Here is a 20,735-nt window from a genome sequence, read left to right as displayed (position 1 = left end):
AAAAAATAGAAGAGGAAGGAAAACTTCCAGATTCATTCAATGAAGCCAGCATTATCCTGATATCAAAACCACAACAATACATTTTTTAAAAATCATTCACCACACTCAAGTGGGAATTATTCCTGGGTTTCAAAGGTAGTTCAATATTTATAAATCAATCAATGTGATATATCACATCAATAAAAATAGGATAAGAACCATATGATCATTTCAATAGACACAAAAAAAGCATTTCACAAAGTACAACATCTATTCATGATTTAAAAAAAAAACACCTTAACAAAGTAGGTTTAGAGGGAACATACTTCAACATAATAAAGCCCATATATGAAAAACTCATATCTAATATCATCTTCAATTGGAAAAAAAAACCTGAAAGTCTTTCCCCCAATGTCAAGAACAAGACAAGGATGTCCACTCTCACCACTTTTATTCAACATAGTACTGGAAGTCCTAGCCACAGCAATCAGGCAACAGAAAGAAATAAAAGGCATCCAAACTGGTAAAGAAGTAAAACTTTCATTATTTGAAGATGACATGATTTTATATAGGGAGAACCCAAAAGACTCCACCAAAAACTGCTAGAACTGATAAACAAATCAGTGAAGTCACAGGATATAAAATCAATGTACAGAAATATGTTGCATTTCTATATGCCAATAATGAAGCAGTAGAAAGAGAAATTAAGAAAACAATCTCATTTACATTTGCACTAAATAATAATAATAATAATAATATACCTTGGAATGAACTCGAAGAGGTGAAAGACCTGTTCTCAAAACTATAAAACACAGATGAAAGATATTGAAGATGACACAAAGAAGTGGAAAGATGTTCCATGCTCATGGATTGGAAGAACAAATACTGTTAAAATATCTATACTACCCAAAGCAATCTACACATTTAATGCAATTACTATCAAAATAGCAACAGCACTTCTCACAGAACTAGAACAAACAATCCTAAAATTTGTATGGAACCAAAAAGACCCCGAATAGCCAAAGAAATCCTGAAAAAGATAAGTAAAGCTGAAGGTATCACAATTTCAGACTTCAAGTTATATTACAAAGCTGTAGTAATCAAAACAGTATGGAACTGGCACCAAAAAAAAAAAAAAAAAAAAGACACATATGTCAATATAACAGAATGGAAAACCCAGAAATACACTCATAATTATATGGTAAATTAATCTTTTACAAGGTAGGGAAGAATATCCAATGGGAAAAAAGGCAGTCTCTTCAACAAACAGTGTTGGGAAAACTGGACAGGAACATGCAAAATAATGAAACTGAATCACTTTTTAATGCCATACACAAAAATAAATTCAAAATGGGTTAAAGACCTAAATACGAGACCTGAATCCAGAAAAATTTTTAAAAAGAGCACAGGCAGTAATTTCTCTGACATGGGCCATAGCAACTTTCTAGATAGGTCCCCTGAGGCAAGGGAAACAAAAGCAAAAATAAACTATTGGGACTACATCAAAAGCTTCTTCACCGTGAAGGAAACAATCAACAAAACTAAAAGACAACAACTGAATGGGAAAAGGTATTTGCAAATAATACATCTGTTAAAGGGTTAGTATCCAAAATAGATAAAGAACCTATACAAATCAACACCCATAAAACAAATAATCCAATTTTAAAATGGGTGGAAGAAATGAACAAACATTTCTCTAAAGACATACAAATGGCTAACAGACACATGCAAAAGATGTTCAACATCACTGATCATCAGGGAAATGCAAATCAAAACTACAATAAGATATTATCTCACACCTGTCAAGATAGCTAAGATCAAAAACACAAGAAACAACAGGTGCTGGAGAGGATGTGGAGTAAAATGAGCCCTCTTGCACTGTTGGTGGGAATGAAAACTGATGCAGCCACTCTGGAAAACAGTACAGAGGTGCTTCAAAAAGCTAAAAATAGAGCCTCCCTGTGAACCAGCAATTGCATTGCTGAGTATTTACCCAAAGAATACATAAACACTAATTCAAAGGGATACATGCACTGCTATGTTTATAGCAGCTTTATTTACAATAGCCAAATTGTGGAAGCAGTCCAAGTGCCCATCGCCTGATGAATGGAGAGAGAAGAGGTGGTATATATATTCAATAAAATATTACTCAGCCACAAAAAAGAATGATATCTTGACATTTGCAATAACATGGATGGAGCTAGAGAGTAAACGCTAAATGAAGTAAGTCAGAGAAAGACAAATGCCATATGATTTCACTCAGATGTGGATTCAAGAAACAAAACAAATAACCAAGGCGGCGGGGGGGGGGGGGGGGGGGGGGTGGAGGGAGGTGCACGGAGAGACAAACCAAGAAACAGATTCTTAACTAGAGAGAACAAACTGATAGTTAACAGAAAGAAGGTGGGTAGGGGATAGGTTAAATAGGTGATGGGGATTAAGGAGTGCACTTGTCATGATGAGCACTGGGTAATTAAAATAAAAAATTTTTAGGGGTGGCTCAGTCAGTTAAGCATCTGACTTTGGCTCAGATCATGATCTCGTGGTCGGTGAGTTCAAGCCCCGCGTTGGGCTCTGTGCTGACAGCTCAGAGCCTGGAGCCTGCTTCGGATTCTGTGTCTCCCTCTCTCTCTGCACCTCCTCTGCTCTCTGTCTCTGTCTCTGTCTCTTTCTCAAAAAATAAATAAATATTAAAAAAATAATAAATAAAAATAAATTTTTAAAAAATTTTATGTTTGTTATTGCATAATTTAAAGACGTGTCTTACACCCAATAATTTTTTTTAGGTAACAGTTTTCACTTAAGTCTCTAATTTTGTACTGATTGTCCAAAATGATTGATAGATTAACCTAAATTTGCTAAGAAATCAGCTTTAAAGAGTGGGAAGGAGGTCTTAGAAACTCAGATAATGAACAAACACCTATTTTGGGCAAAGCTAATGAATGCTGAGTCACTAGGGAATCTTTTCCCTATTGCCTCAAATGCAAACTGTCCACTATATTTTTATTTTTATATAATTAATCTCTCTGCTTTAGCATTGTTGCTAATGTGAAATATACCAATAAATACTCTATTTAAAGAATAATTCTTCTATTTCCTTTTTGCACCACAAAGAGATTATAAAAATGGGGATAGTTAAGTAAGCTTTCCTAATACTGTTTCCCTAAGAGCCTACTGTGTCGTTTACAAGATCAACCAGAAGGTGGCAGTAGTGGCCAATGAGAAAATCTTGACGCTGGCCCTCTATCAGCTTTTCATTGTCCCGTGGATGCTTCCTGGATCTAATCTGATGCTTTTGAAAGCGATTTCCTTCTTACAAAACACCAGGCCCAAAAGAAACTAACCTCATCCTGCAGATAAAGAATGTTTGTGCCTTATAAGTTGTCAAACTCTCTCAGCTACAGCCAGATCCTCAATAAATATTTTCCCAGCAGCAAAAGTTAGCTGTGCATTTTAGGAAGCAGGATGGGAGGCTGGTAGCACTGAAGCCCCAGCCCTTACCAGATCGGTCCCTCAGGGTGGTGGGAAGGTGTATAAAGAGGAGGACCCAGCCAAGCAGCCAGACTTATCCCAACTCCAGGAAGGCTGAGCATGCTGAAAGATTCTGCAGGAAATAACCAGAAGCTAAATAACTATTCTGTTGAGGTAAGAGTGCCATTCCCAAGTTCTGAGTCACTCACACAGAGGGTTTTCCCACCAACAATATCCAAGTGTCTTCCTTGTGCAAACCTGGATCTCATAGTTTTCCTGAGAGATGTTTAATTGAAATGGCCTTATTGCTACCTTGTAAGATACAGACCATAGTATGCCTGCTCAGACAATGATGGGTTCCAGGGGATTTGGGAAGCCACTTAAGGGCTTGAGATCTGACCCCGAGGGAAACCAGGTGCCTTTCAAAGTTCTTAAGCAGGGCAGTAAGGTGGCTAACTGAATTTAGAAGTAGCAATGAAAAGAAGCCAGTATGAAGGTCTCAAGGTAAAGAGGTTTTCTGCCCTTGAATCTCAGCATCCAGCCATTTTTATTGTATTTCTGATGATATATTTTGAAGAATGTTGAGGAAAAGTCTGGCAATGTGCTCATACTGTCCTATCTCTGCTGCATCCTTGGGGGCCAAGCAGTCCCCATTTCCATATATTCAGTCCCCAAGGAGACAAAAGATGGCAGAATATCTCATCAGCCGTGGCATCAGAGGGACCCAGCTTCAGGATTCGGAAGAATGGTTGTAGGGTCTCCAGCTTGTTTCCTCATGTGTTACATAGGGATAATGATACTGCCAGTATCATTATGAGGATTGAATAAGATCATATATGCAAATCCTTAGGACAGGGCTTGAGCTGTAGTAAATTCTCGATAAACAGTAGTCATCATGGACAGACTTGACCTGGGGCATGGTCATCAAATAGAGCAAGCCTGCTGACCAGCAGATGCCAGCAAGGTCTGAGGTTCACCATACCCCACAATCTATTAGGATCCTTGCACACATGCACGCGCACATGCACACACACACCAGGCCTGCTTAGAGTCATTGCTTTCTTCAGCCAAGATCCCACATCTTGAAGGAAGGTTTTCCTTCCTCCAGCTGCATGAAAATGTTTCCAGAGGGTCCTTTCTGCAGCTCAGCCCCCACAGATTCTGCATCCCTGCAGTGGCCCTGGCTCTGGCCCACTGTACAGGGCTTACCTGAGCAGCCCTCTGTTTCCAATGTCTCCAGAGAAAAGTCACCTGCTGATTTTGATAAGAGTAACAGAAATGTTTGCTTATGTGGCGTCAGAAACCTTGACACCAAGACAAAGCTCTAACACATATTTGAACTATAGGGAAGGAAAAGCATCCCTTCTGAGGTTAGAAAGAAGATGAGTACTCACAGAAGCCACACAGTAAAACACCACTGCAATAAATACCGATTTCGCACCTATTAACCCCTGAGAATGAGCTTGCAACAGCGTAGGTAGTTTTTGCAAGTATGTTTGCCACTAGGAATGCCACTTCCCGTTGTGGTGAGGCCAATGGATGTTGGATGTACTAGCCCAGCAGTCCCCTGAGAACCTGGAGTATTTACCAGGGCTGCCTTGGTGGTCAGCATTCTGTCCTAGCCAGTTGTATTCCAAATGCCCTTACGTGCCACACAGGGCAGGCATGGAATGGGTCAGCCTTCTGAGTAGAAGCTTCCAAAGCTCTTAAAAGGGCTTCTTACTGGATGAAGGAGTTAGCCCCCCAGACCTCACTCTTGCAGTGTAATATGATTGGTTAACAAAACCTGTGCAGCCCTGGGTTTGAAAGTTGGTTTGAAATATGTTTTCCCACTAAAACAGGGAGGTTCATGGCAGTGCATTTACAGGACTCCCTAAAACCAGCCAAACCCACTGTAGGCCTTGTGAAGAGACCAGGGAGCCAGGGAAAGTATGGCAAGCTGGGGGGGTGGGGGCTAGACGAAGGTCGGAGTTGGGGAGAAAACTGTATGGGGAGCAAAAGTATGGCAAGCTGGGGAGTTTGGGTTGGAGGGCCAGGAATGGAAAGCAACACAGTGAAAGGTGCCCTGAAGCCCAGGAGATGATCAAGGATTTGGGAAGCCACTTTAGGAGTTTAGATTTTATCCTGAAGGCAATGGGGCACCATCAAATGTTGTTAAGTGGGGATCCACCTGATCAGAACAGATGAAACCCATTTCCCCCTCAGGATATAGGGAACGTGGGAGCAAACTCTGACCCCAGAGCTGGAGCTGCAGAGGCTCCGGGACCACAGGGAGGAGAGCATATGTGGAAGGAACAACTTGGGCCCTCACATCGGGGGGTAAGCAGGGGGACACTGAAGAGCTTGGCTTCAGTGTTGAGGGACTGGGAGATGGAGAAGGACCGTTTATTTGAAAGGCCAACAGGGCACCAAATCCCAAACCAGGGGCCTCATTTTAGGTGGGGGCTCTGTTTAATGCAGATGTACATAAACCACAGGATGTCTGCGTTCTGCTTTCTTGGAAATGCAATTTCCTCCGAGCATGGAAACTGCTATCAGCCCAGACATGACTGCACGGCAGCACCAGAACTGAAAGAATGGTACAAATTGGGAAGACTGGGCCTACTTTACGTGAAGCATTTTTTATCTGAAAGTGTGACAAGTACCAAAGTCCACTGCCCTTTGAGCCAGAGTGTATTGATTTCTTTTCATGCCCTGATAGGAACCGCATGAAACCTGAGACAGGTGGGAAGTAATTTAAGGTTAAAATATTTTACTATATAATAGCGTTTTTCTAAAAGCAAGATAATATAAATAAATACACCTGCAACACCAATGATAAGGTGAATTTTTTCTATTTAAATACACCAATAAATAAATTCATGGGCCACAACCAAGAAAGCTCAAGGACACACATATCCCTAATCATAGTGAACCAAGGCAGGAGCAAATAAGCAAGACTTTCAGACTGAAATGTTTATACAATCTGCAGCAACTTTGCATGACTGACTTTGTGTTCTCCAGATGGCACATTTTTCCTAACGAAAGCATTTTTATTTTTGCTCATATTCATTTATTATTACTGTTGTTTTTTGGGGGGGTTGTTTTTTATTCTTTAGAAAAATGTCAGGATTGGGGCGTCTGGGTGGCTCAGTCAGTTAAATGTGTGACTCTTGATTTTGGCTCAGGTAATGATCTCATGGTTCGTGGGATCAAACCCCATGTCAGGCTCTACATTGACAGTGTGGAGTCTTGCTTGGATTCTCTCTCCCCCTCTCTCTGCCCCTCTCCTGCTTGTGGGCTTTCTCTCTCTCAAAATAAATAAATAAACATTTTTTTAAAAAAGAAAGAAAAATGCCAGGATTGACAAAAAACCTAACCAAAAATATACCTAGAAACATAGCCCTACACTATTGGCCCTTTCCCTTCCAAAAGCAAAAGAGTTTCTTAGCTGAGTTAAAAAAACATTGGCAGGTTTCCACAAGATTTCGAAAATAGTTTAATGGCAATATGGCTCACATATTTCTCCACAGATACATTAGAAACAGATTGATGAGTATTGAAATATAAAACATAAATACTGTATAATATGGAATCTAAAACTCCATTGGTATAAGACACACTTATTAAATGAAGCACTAAAGAAGAAATGCTCATATCTAACTATAACGTGTCACAGTGCTTTCTTAGCGCTCAGTTTTTATTTCAAACGAATTTTTAAAAACATTTTTAGACCTCTTTGAACATAGAATTTTTTAAATCATGTATCACTCTCCTGCAAATGCAAAAAGGGAAATATAAGCTCAATAAACTGGTTAAGTTATGCCTAAAACTTTGTGACAAGCAGAATCTACCTCTTTGGAATCACGTTTTGATGCAGGTCCTTTGATATCCCTGTTTTCCCATACATGGTTGTCTTATGAGCCATCCAGAGCTTTCAGGAGAGGTCTGGTAAGGCTGTATTTCTTCTAAAAGTGCCCCATGATTGTCCAGGATTTTCCTCCAAGACTCTGACACCTGCTGTCTGAGCTTTGATGGTCAGATGGTGGTGATGACAAGTATGCCACACACTGCCTCCCCGACAGTGACTACTAGGCACGGAGCTTTCAGAGTGGCTGAAGCAGGCGAAGGTGCTCCTCTTAAAATCAATGAAATGGGGTGGCTATGTTCCCCCCACAATTCATATGTGAAATCTAATCTCCAAGGGGATGGTATTAGGAGGTGGGCCTTTGGGAGGTAACTAGGTTACGAGGGAAGAGCCCTATGAATCGGATCAGTGCCCTTATAATAAGGACCCCAGAAAGTACCCTCACCCCTCTCACTAGCTGAGGACTCAGCAATAAGATGGCTGGATAAGCCTGGTCAGGAAGTGGACTCTCACCAGACACCAAATCTGCTGGTGCCTTGATCCCTTGACCAGTTTCCAGAACTGCAAGAAAGAAATATCTGATGTTTATAAGCCACCCAGTTTGTGGTACTTTGTTGTGGAAGCCCTAACTGACTAAGACATACTCACTCAAAGTTAATGTGTACTTTTGCTGTCTCCCATCGACCCCCCCCCACCCAGATACAGGGTGTGTGTGTGTGTGTGTGTGTGTGTGTGTGTAAAGATAACTTTTAGGGAAGGAGGAAGATGTGACATCCATAATAAAGAGCAGAAAAAAACCACAGTTGAGAAAAACATGGCAAACCCATGGTTTGGGTCATGGCAGTGGACTCCCCAGAATGCCTCCAGCTCATCCACAGTGCGAATCCACAGTGCAGGAAGCTAGGCTGTGTAAGGTACACATAGCACAGGCTTTGGGGTCAGGCACAGCTGGGCTTGGATGTCAGTTTTCTCACTAAACCTGCCCAGTGATGCTCATGGCATGGGGCCCCTCTAAGTTCCAGGTTACTCATCTGTAAAAAAAAAAGGATAATAATAGTATATTTCTTACAGGGCTGTCATAAGAAATAAATAGAGTAACTTAAGTGAATGTCATTAATAAATGCCAAATATGTTTTGCTCCCCCTCATGTATCCCTTCCCTAATAAACAGATCCAAGAATCACCCCAAAAGCTGAAAATAAATCAGAACCACCATTTAAAAAAACAAAGTTGAGAGGCACCTGGGTGGCTCAGTTGGTTAAGCGTCTGACTCTTGATTTCAGCTCAGGTCATAATCTCACGGTTTGTCAGATAGAGCCCCATAGTAGGGCTCTGTGCTGACAGCTTGGAGCCTGCTTGGGATTCTCTCTCTTCCTCTCTCTCTCTGCCTTTCACCACCCCACCCCCAAAATAAACAAGTAAACTTTTTTTAAAGAAATTTTTAAATGAAGTTGAAATATGTTTTTGTCTGTATTTCAACTGAGAAATACAGTAGAGAGAACTTCTCCTGAAAATCACAGATTTTCACCGGTGCATAAAAATAACTAAACATTGGAGGCATTTTTTTTTTTTGCAGTCAACTAAAAATGGTGATCTTTCAAAGAATACCTGTTGGCATGAGTCAAGTCTGTAGAGAAATGAGTTCTGTTCTGTCCTTTGGTGACCATGGATGGAGTCAGAGAGACTCTTCTCCGGCTCTGGCAAGTCCAGTCTTGAGCAGATTGTTAGTGATGACATAGCCCAATCCCAAGGTTGGCTTGCTCAGAATCCTTTTTCTCCACTCCCTTTCCTTAGGCACACCAACTGCAACATTCTCCTGGCTGTGCCCGGTCAAAAGCCTCAGCACAGGGCATGCAACTGCAAACCTCTGCCTTCCAGGAAACCCGGCAAACCTTCTTCCCTGGGGTTGGTTCCAGTAAAAGGTGGGGCTCAACTGCAAAGGGCAGGAAACCCAAAACATAATCCCAAACTCAGCAGTGACTTTCTTTTATGGCTTTGGGTGATAATTAATCACTTTGCCTTGGTTTCCCATCTGTGTAATAATAGTCTTATCTCCTCTACAAGTATGTTCTGATAACTAAGAATTTGGGAAACGTGGCTGTTTCGTATCTTCTAATGGGGAAAACATAGAAGGAATGCTAACTACCACTATGAGACACTTGTGAGTAAACTTCCAGCCTGACCATTTAGTAAACCATACTTCTAAAAGTCTAGTTTCTACTACTACTCAAGGCTATTGTGTAGGTAGTGGATAATCCTCTCTCTCATTCTCTATTTTACCTGTTTTTGGTCTTTGCAATTTATTTCCTCCCTGATTCTGGAAACAACACTCCTTTCCATTGAGTATCTGCACTTTCTCCACCTGAATACCACATCCCAGCCCATCCCACAGCTATTTGGGGCCCCAGGCAAAGACCCAGGACTCAGGTCTGGCTAATTATATGACCCCATCTGCCTTAGCTTGGATTTTCCCGAAAGCAGAGCATTACATGCAATAGTTTATTTGGGAAGAAGGTCTAGGGACCAGGAATTAAGGAAAGAGGAAATGTCAATGCAAGGATGTATTATCAAGTTAACCCCCAAGATGGATGCCTGGAGAAAGATCTTGCTAGGGCTTTTGGAGAAACCTATACAGTACATCTCAAGATTCTCTGCCTAAGGGATGAGAGACAAGAGCATTCATCTGTTGGCCTCTGCCCCCAGCTCCATTGGCCCCTCTTTCCAGGTTGAGCATATGAGAGTGTTGAGCAAGTTCCCACAGACGTCCCTTACTAGGGTTTAGAACAGTGACAGGAAGCTAGAAGCATCCAAAGTTGAGATGAGGCACATGTGCAACTGAAGAATCCTGACTGATGGAGTATAGATTTAGCACCAAGAAGCTCTGCAGACTAAGGAACATCACAAAAGGAAGGGCTCACCCCATCAGAAAGGACCATTTTGCAATTGACAACATCTCTTAAACTTGTACTTGGAGGCAGAGAGTTTAAATCTCTGATGATTATAGTAAATTTTCTATAAATATATTTAGACAGGACAATCCCAAACAAAATCTTTTAGCAGATATATTTCTCTGCATTGTACAAAATCCATGCATTATTTCCTACTGTCTCTTTACCAGCCAACTTCAACATTTTGTATTAAGTGTGATCTGTAGAATACCACCTCAGTGAGATGATGTATGAAAGAAGTGTGCTGGTGTCAGATAAACTAGACAGATACTGTATACTACCGCATTTTCTGGATTCTCACACTCAGTTTCATTCAGTGAAATTCATATGTTGAAGCCCTAATTCTCAGTGTATCAGAATGTGGCTCAGTTTGGACATGGGACCTTTAAAGAAATGATTAAGTTAAAATTAGTCTGTTTGTGTGGGTCTAATACAATCAGCTTCATGTCCTTATAAGAATAAGACATTTGAACACACAAAGAAATGTGCTTGCATGAAGGGAAGACCATGAGAGCACACAGGAAGAAGTCACCTTCTTCAAGCCAAGGTCAGAAGCCTTGGTAGGAACCAATCTTATTGACACCCAGATCTTGGACTTTCAGCCTCCAGTATGGTCAAAAATAAACTTCTGCTGTTTAACTTGCCCAGTCCATGGAACTTTGCTATGACAGCCTTGGCAGGCCAAGACACTGTTTTGTTTTTTTTTTTAATTTATTTATTTTGAGAGAGAGAGAGTGAGATAGGATACCAAGTAGGCTCCACTCTGACAGTGCAGAGCCTAACTTAGGACTCAATCTCACAAAATGTGAGATCATGACCTGAACCTAAATCAAGAGTCAGACGCTTAACCAACTGAGCCACCCAGGCTCCCCAAGACACTTTCTATAAAGCTGTTATTAACCCGATGATACTTTTTAAATAGCAGCAGCTCCAAATCCAAACATGATATATCTAGAGAGTCACAATGTGCATGAACATATTAAATGCTCTGAAAAACTCTGCAACTTCTTTAAAGCTAACTCTTATTTCCAGTGCTTAATCACCATGCAGGTACACTCTGAGTACCACAGCTTGGAAGCCACTAAAGAAAGCATCAAGCGAATTCCCCCAAATACGTGTGGAGCAATGGATTCAATGAGGAAAACTAGAAATGCCATTTCTTGGAGGAGGAATGCTCTTTCACGCATGAGCGACCTGATACCTTCAACAAGGACTTCTTGAAATTGATGGTCAAGAATGATGAAAAACCCTCAGCGACAATTATGCGTTGTATTCTCAGGCAGCCATCACATTCTGGTTTATGCAGGCAAGACTCCCTTCACACATTTCCCTTATGCACAATTGCCAGTTACGCTATTGCAACAGAAGTTAACTAATACAAACCCCCCAACAACACAGTCCCAATTTCACTCACCACACTATATTAATGGTGAGTAATTACGTCTGGCACAATCTCTGCTGCTTGTGCTTCAGTTTGCAGATCACTAAGTTACACAACGTAAGTTGTGCGTCCTGATTGGGGACCAACCACCACATAACTCCATTCAGAGCCTGCCAGTGACTGGTCACTGTGCACCTGTTATCAGTTCACGTACAGACAGCAAAACTTGCAGTTGTGTGGTCTCCTGGTCTCACTGTGATAAACCCACATGACATTTTACTGACTCCTAAGACAGAATTAGCCAACAAAGATGAAGGTGTGACAAAGACACAGAAAGTCATGATGCTGGAAGTCAAAGTTTAATGAGACATAAGCATAGTTCTAGAAGAAACACCTTTGGGGTGTCAGGTGGGAAGGATGGAAGGGTCCTTGTTCAAGAGCTTCTAGATCTTCAGCCAGTGGAACCTAGAAAATGTGTTGAAATAAATGAGGAAAGCAATTGTGGGGAGAAAAAAAGATAAAAATGCTGGCAAAAAAAAAAAAGTCATCTAAGGGAACTCTTGGGGATATTTCATAACATTGAAGGTAAAAGACAGAATGTTGGAAGCTGAGCCAAATTTAGAAAGGAGAATAATTCACCGAGGCTTAGAAAGGTGCTTGGCCCATTTCTTACTATTGAAAGCTCTCAAAAAAATATGTATAAAGAAATCAAACATTATATCTCAATATTTCTAAGGTTTTAAGTTACAGTATGCTAAATATTAGTTTTGCCATGCTTAAATTTTTCTTATACATTTATAACCAACAGTAAGAAAGTCCTTAATGTTTTGACAAAGATTTTGAAGGTCGTGAAACAATCTAATGAATTATTCTCATTGATTATTGAGATTGCATAGTACAGTTTCAGCTTGCTTGGTCATTTCCACAGTCCCACTCTACTGTGCAAAGCAAAGACTACATGTAAAGCTCTGATGTTAAGAAGAAAATTCATGGGTCCTACTCATCATCAATTGACAAATGTTACTGAACCTACCATGACAAAGTTGTGTAAGGGACCCAAATACCAAGGTTACACATAACTTGCGGCTGAGTAAGAAGTGGTGGTAAGGACCTAACAATAATAGTTAATGCTAACATTGACTGACTGCTCTTTGTATCTGGGCACAGTGCTCAGTCCCTTTCTTACAGTGCCTCCTACTCACCTCAGCACAGGTGGAAATTTCCAAGAACCTGAGATTAGCTATGATGGCTCAGAAGAGAAGGAGGATCAGTGAGGCCTTGGGGACCATGGAGATATCACCCTTTTGAGATCAGTGTCTGCACATGCCCAGTGCCATGGGCTCGTGTGTCAAGATAGGCCTGGCCTGTAGCACAGCACCTGTGTTTCCTTTCTACACTTACGGGCCCCCAAAGCATAGCCCTACGAGGAACGGGAGACACAACTTGGGGCAGTTCAAATGGGCACTTGACACAGCCATCCCCATCAGGATGAGGAGGGAAGATGGCAGATCTTTGGGTCAACCACTGCTTCTTCATCATCACATCAGATGCAAGCATCCGGGTTTTCTAATGTGAACATTAGGTTGGTGTAATTCGTATCCTTCCCTGTTTATCTAATTTCATGAGAGCACATTCAGGGAGTGAATTGTTGCTGGAGAAGATAGATCTACTATGCTTTCTAATTTGTTCATTGAGCCTTAGGGAACTCCTTGGGCATGAAAACTATCAATGAGTCATCTAAATTTACTTCATATTCAGAAAATCATCAGTGCTAATATGATGTGTCCTTTTTAGATCACTTGCTTCCAGGCTGTCCCTTCAGCATGTGCTTTTTAGTGTCCTCCCCAACTATACTACTAGATGGTTTTTATTTTGCTATAGGCATAAAGATTTTCTGTCTATGTACGTACGTACACATTTGTATATGGATATATATGGATACAGATATTGTATTCATCTTCTCAGGTAATCATAACAAACACCAAGACTGAGTGACCTAAACAATAGACACTTATTTCCTCACTGTGCTGGAGGCTGGGAGTCCAAGATCAAGGTGGTATCTAGGGGGATCTAGGGGTGGTATCTCCTGAGTCCTCTCTCCTTGGCTTATGGATACCACCTTCTTCCTGTGTCCACACACAGTCTTCCTTCTGTGAACATATGCCCCTGGTGTCCGTTTGTGCATCCAAAGTTCCCTTTCTTGTAAAGACATAAGTAATCTGGATTGGGAGCAGGGACATTATAACAGCTTCCTGTTAATTTAAGCACGTCTGTAGGACCCTATCTCTAAATATAGTCACATTCTGAGGTGGTGGGGGTTAGAAGTTCAACATGTGAATTTGGTGGGGGACACAATACAACCCATAACAGATGCAGATAGGCAATAGATGGTAGATAGATGATAGATAGATAGATAGATAGATAGATAGATAGATAGATGATAGATATCCTACACATGAAATCTATAGCCTGGGATACAGACATATGTCCCACAAAATGAAAATGTCAACATGGATTTCAGACATATAAATTTTGTAATTAATCATGATCCCTTAAGTGTCTTGTTTCCTCTTACAATTGCAGTTTTCACCTCTAAGTGGATGATGCATGTATGTGCATCTACATCTGCCTGCTGAAGGTCTGACCCACATTCGCCATGACAGACTAGACATTTCCTCCCAGGCATTCCGCAGGCTGTGCATGTCCAAAACAAAACTCATCCCCATTTGCATAAAATCTCTTCTTCCCATGACCTTCCTGCTTCCGCAAGGCCCTGCCACCTTCCAGAGCTCACCCTCTTGACTCTAGAAGGACCATCTCTGTCTCTTCCCTCTTCCTTGACTCCTGATTCACTCAGTGGCTGTGCTTTCCTGTCTATCTGCTCTGCTGCATTCCTGCTGCCTCCACCACAGTGCAAGCCTGTCTTCCTTTGAGTGAGGAATTCCAACAGCCGCCCATGCACCTCCCACTCCCGTGCTCCCTCTGCTCTCGTCCAGCCTGCACATGGCACACTCTCTGGCACGCAAAGCTTTCATTGCTCTTCACTATCCATTAAATGGAGGTCTCTCATCCTGCCATTCAGACTCCTCTATTGGATATTCGGAGTCGACTGACTGGAAAACTCTAGTCTTCACATAGCCAAACAGTCATACCCACCTATTCTGACAAAGCATTGCATTATTGCAGTTCCCAGATTTCTTCATTGATAATAGTAGCAGAAGTTGCCAGCCCAGCAGGGATTGTCCCATATTTCTTCCTCTATATTTGCTCTCCTCTTCCTCCCTTCTTCCTTCCTTTCCCTCCCCAACACACATACGCACACATGCACTACACACACATGCAAAAGAATTAGCTCTTTAAATACAGGAGGACCCTTAACTGAAATAATCATCAAAAATCAAGGACAATGCAAATGTTGTACAAGGAGCAAGGGGGAAAAAAAGAAGCACAAGGAAAATACAGAAATCTCGAAGTTTAACCAGTAACCATCCTGACCTCTTATAGTCTGCAGTAACAGAGACATCCATAAAAATTTATTCCCAGAAGGATGAATCAGGGCCAGCAAAAGACTTTCCTGAGGCTAGCCAAAGGCAAGTAGGGTTCTTTTTCAAGGTCAACAGGCCTAGAGACAGAAGTATATATGCTTTAAAAACATGAAAATTCTCTTTCCTTGACACCAACGAGTTAAAGAGAAAACATGTACATGTAGATAGCAATCTAGAGGAAAGGAAGAAGTGAAGAAAACCTGGCTCATTTCCTGCCTCAGTCAAAGATAAAAAAATAGAATAGAACACTGAGAAGATGGTGTCATTACACGATGTTGCGCATGTGTGTTGGCTGGTAAGCTACTAGCACACTGCACGGCCTGGAGCTTTGCTGACCATGGAAATATGTACCACCTCCTTGTAGCCTCTTGAATGAACACCACACCACTGAAAGCATTGGTGGTGTGCGTGTGTGTGAGCTTTTGCTCACAGAACCCAACACAGGCTGCTTTGAGGAGAATCCATTTCCATTCCACCCAGAGCTGCAAGTCTGATTAGTTGTGAGAGAGAAAGAGAAAGGAGTAGACCCGTTGTCTTTCTTCCCTCTGCTCCTGAATACAGGCAACTTTGGAGTTGAACACCAATTGCAATATTTCTTAGCTGCCATTCAGTTGACACAGACCTGTGACCCTGTGGGGGCTCTCGGAGAAGCACACACCTTCACCCTCACCCCATAGAGAAGTAGGCCCTTCACAACCCGCCCCCAACCCCCACCCACTGTATTTCCGCATACACACACATCCAGCTGTCCTCCCTGCTCTCTTCACCATGGTTACAGGAGTCTCCGCCCTCAACTTCCCTAAATCGAAAATTGGCAAAGAACTCAAGGAAATGAATGTCCTCCCAATGAGCCAGAGTTTTGCGATGCACTGTTTGGATAATAGTATTCTAACAGAATACCTGGAAGTTACAGAGTATACTCTTTAAACAGAGCTACCAATTAATAAGCCCTAGAAGAGTCTTGGGACTCCCAACAAAGAGTTCTCTGGGGACAGAGAATCAGGCCAGTGCCTACATCTAGCTTGGGAACAAGATTTCATTTCAGAGACCACTTGCTACATCATATTAGGAATGATTCAGGGGCTGAATCAGGCTGCCCTGGGGAAAAGTGCTAACATGAATTTGTGACATCTGCATTGGGTGTGGAAAGGGGAGTGGCACATATTTACCATCATGTCAGGCATTGTTTGACTCAACCCTCACAGCTTCCTGTACCATAAATGTCGATGTCATTTCATAAACAAGGCATCTGAGTGGCTCACACTCAGAAGGGGGGAGGATGCCTTGTTTCTGGGAGACATGGATTCCTCTAATCTCCAATGAATGACTTTGACCTTGAGACTTCACATTGGCCCAGATGGAACTTTATTAGACCTGAACCACAAGTACTTTCCTTCCTTCTGCCTTTCACTGGGGTTATACCTGCATATCATCCAAAGGTTCTCCTCCTCTGCCTTGCAGGTATCTGGTGCCCCTTTAGGAACTCCCCACCTCTCCCCTTCCCTCCTAGGTGATAACTACAGTTAAGTCAGCATAACCTGGTTGGGGATCTGCTAGGCCTGATAAGGAAAAAAAGAAATTACACACCAAAGTTGCTGCAAGAATTAGCTGCATTTACTGGCAGGAGCTAGGGGCACACCCCTGGGCCTCCATCACAGGGATCAGAGTGTAAGCCTGGATAAAGCAGCATTCATTGACTTCAAAGGCTATTTCTCCAGAGTCAGGATTTAATATCCTGGCAAGGACCTCAGAGGATGGACAAGTTTTCTGCTGGAGAAACTAACGGGCAATTCTGGGTGAAGTAGAAATGCCTAAGCTGCCCTACAGGTGAACAAGGAAGGGATGAAGAAGCAGTGGGCATGTTGAAAGGGTATGTTAGGTGAAGGCAGAAGACCCACCAGAGGATGATGCTCCACAGAAAGCCCAGATGACACTCCTTTCACAAGGCCATCAGAGATGTGCTGGTGAGGGGCACCAGCATCACCAAGATGTTCAATGGTGGCTCTGCTCTGCTGGCAAGGGCTGGCCACTGATGGGGTAGGTGCAGAACTGAGTTTTTGAACATCTATGGTTAGAATGAGGGAGGATCTAGAAGCACTAACAACCAAGAGTCTATGCTTAACCACCAGAAGCCATGAGGCCACAACCCACTCTATTGACTGGTAAGGTCAGAGAGGCAGCCAAAGAGGCATGTCCATCAAGGAGTGGTTAGCACAATGTGGTGTCTCAAGGGCAAAATAAACAGGCAGCTAAAAAGGGCTCTGCTTAATACCTTCAACAACAAAGGCACGAATAGAGGGGGAGGCTGATCCCTTATTTAGCTTCTAGATCTGAGCCAATTTTCAGATTTTGAATCCATTCACTAAGGAGGCAGAATCCTGCAATGCCGTGTCAGGCTGTACTGTGAAGATGGTTGTATTAGCTTCTTGGGGCTGCTGTAACAAAGTGTAACAAGTAGGTGGCTTACAACAACAGAAATTTCATCTCTCTTAGTTCTGGAATCCAAAAGTCTGAAATCAATGTGTTGGGAGAGCCATGTTCTCTCTAAAACCTGGAAGGTAATCCTCCCTTGCCTCTTCCTAGAGTCTGGTGGTCGTTGCCATCTTTGATATTTCTTGGCTTGTAGATACATCACTCCAATGTTGGCTTCACATGACTGTCTTCTCCCAGTGTCTTCATATCATCTTTCTTCTGTGCCTGTCTGTCTCTATGTTCAAATTTCCCCTTTTTATAAAGACTTCAGTCATGTTGGATTAAGGCCCACCCTAATGAACTAAACTCATCCTGACATGGTTAGATCTGCAAAGATCCTATTTCCAAGTAAGCTCCCATTCACAGATATGAGGGATAGGACTTCAACATATCTTCTTTTGGGGAACACAATTCAATTCATAACAACAGTCCTCCCCCAAAGGTCATGTACTAGGTGACTAATCACTGGGGAAAAGGGAAGACATGAACTGTTCAAGGACTACTAGACATGGGGTCTGACCAAGTGACACTTGGATACCCAAAGTGTCATCATGGCCCCCTGTTAGAGTGGAGACCTACAAGGTCAAATAGTAAGTGGAGTCCTGGCTAATGTCCAGCTCACAGTGGCCCTGCTGGCTCCACTGACATGCCTGTGGTCATTTTCTTGTTTCCTAAGTGCAAATTGTAATTGGAAAGCTTGGTAGTTGGATTAGCTTCAAAACTGGCTCTTGGGATAAAACCTATCACAATGCAAAACACCACATCTGAAAATACTTCCATCAGCCAAGGTAATAAATCAAAAACAATATTGTATTCTGAAAAATATGGTAGAAATTTGTATCACCATTAAAGACCTTAAGTATATAAAGTGGTGGTATGAACCATATGTCCATTTAATTCAGTCTGGCCCCTGCATAAATGAAATAGATCTCAGGGAATGAGATAATCTACAACAAATTAGACAAATAGTAACCCTGATCATAGGTGCTGTGCTGGACATGGTCCATGGCATGCAGTCATTGACTTGGCAGGTGACTTCTTTTCAATTCCAATCAAGAAAGAGGATTAGAAACAGTCTGTATTGATGTGAGGTGGCAAACAATATTCCATTAGAGCTTTGCCTCAGAGCTATATGAATTTTCCTGCCTTCTGTCATAAATTGTCTGAAGATAAGTGGACCATCTGAACATCCTACAGAACATAATGACATCATGGTTATTGGAGAGAAGAAATAATAGGTGGACACTTCACTGGAGAACTTGGTAAGATACATGCACTAGGGAAGATGGGAAGTAAAGAAGGTCTCTATGAGGTTTCAGGGCCCTGCCATCTTGGCAGGAGCTAGTGACCCTGACCAGCAGGAAGAGGAAGGGCTCTTTTTACACAATGGGGCAGGAGAAATTTGTGTGGAATCCCCTTAGGTGTCTCTTGGCACCCTCTCCCTCATAGTAACAGTGAATAGACACTCCTAGCAACCCCACACTGAGAAAAGGATCAGGTACCTCCAGGAGTGAGGTCTGGGTCTTACACCAGGTAAGCCACCACTGTGTACCAAGATGAGAAATAATGAGGGGCAATCATATGGAGAGTGGAGGAAGGAAAGAATGAATAGGAGTTGTGGCCCCTCTGCCACTAGCTTCCCTCCTCTAAGTGTCCCCTCTGGAGAAGAGGCCATGGGATATACTGAGGCACTGTTCCCAGAACCTGCACAGAGTAAACAGATCGCCATGGGCCAAGCCTGGCACTCTGAAATCCACCCCTCCCAGCCAGGGACAGCACGGCAGTGACAGCAGTTGGGGCTCCTCTTTCAGGCAACTTGGGCTCAAGGACCTGCCATCATCCTGCCAAAGCTTCCTTAAAACTCTGCTACACTCAGCTGTTTCCTCCTAGCCCTCCAGACTTCCTTCTCTCCTCAGAAGGGCCAGACCCACATCCCTATAACTCCCCAGCCCCCTGTGGCTTCCTCCTGATCTTAGCTTCCTGTGGCTGCTGTACCAAATCACCACTAGCCTAGGGGTTCAAAACAACACAAATGTATTATCTTACAGCCCTGGAGGTCAGAAGTCTGAAATAGCCCCTCAGGGCTGCATTCATTCTGAATGCTGTGAGACGGAATCTACCCCTTGCCTTTTGTAGCTTCTAGAAGCTGCTCACAGTCCATGGCTCCTGGCCCCTTTCTGAGGTCACTCAGACCCCTGCTTCCATCATCACGATTCTTCTGACCCTGCCCTCCTGTCTCCCTGTCTCCTTCTTATAATATAGCATTTTGTAATCTTAGTGGGCCCACTCTGACAATCCAGGATAATCTCCCCATCTCTAGATCCTTAACCTAATCACATCTCCAAAGTCCTTTTTGTCACGTGTGGTAACATAGTTACAAGTTCTAGGGAGTAGGGCACAGACATCTTTGTGGCATTATTCAGCCTACATACTTCCCATTTCCCCCACAGGCATGTGTTTCTCCTACATCTAATCTCATCTTGATATCTGCTTCATGGAGAACCTGGGTCACCCCCAATGCTCCTTACATCTAAGCAAGCAGGGTCCTGGGCCCCGGGCCCTATTCCTCAGGAGCCTTGTGCTTTGGAGAGCCTTCCCCAAACTTTCCAAGCCCCCATCTGGTGCCTGGAACTAGCCAGGCTGAGGGCACCACTCTGATGAGGTTCCTGGGCCTGAATGAGATCTGTATGTATGTCAGTCTCCACCTCCCTCTCAGAAATGTTCCCCAACCCCCAGCCTGTGCCTGGGTTAGAGCAGATGTTCTGAAGACCTCTTAGGCTTGTGTTTTGGGGGTTGTCCCAGGCACCCCCATCTCAGGCCCCAGTTACAGGAGGGGAATTGCCTGAGTCGATGGCTCCAGCTGGCCTCCATGGTATTTCTTCTGGATTGCATGAGATTAACCCATCAGGGTAGTTCTCAGATGCTGATTTTGGATGATTCTCAGTCACATCAGATATAAGATGAGTTCAGTGCTCTGGGCAAACACCCATGTATCACAAACCCTTGGCTGGTGTAGCACTGGTGGCCCACACAACGGCTTTCCCTCCCCCATGTTCATGTCAGGCAGTCCCCTCCCCCCCCCCCCCCAACACA

This window comes from Panthera leo, chromosome B2, assembly GCF_018350215.1.
Source record: "Panthera leo isolate Ple1 chromosome B2, P.leo_Ple1_pat1.1, whole genome shotgun sequence".
NCBI lineage: Eukaryota > Metazoa > Chordata > Mammalia > Carnivora > Felidae > Panthera > Panthera leo.
The sequence above is the reverse complement of the archived record's forward strand: the minus strand, read 5'-3'. Positions refer to the sequence as shown.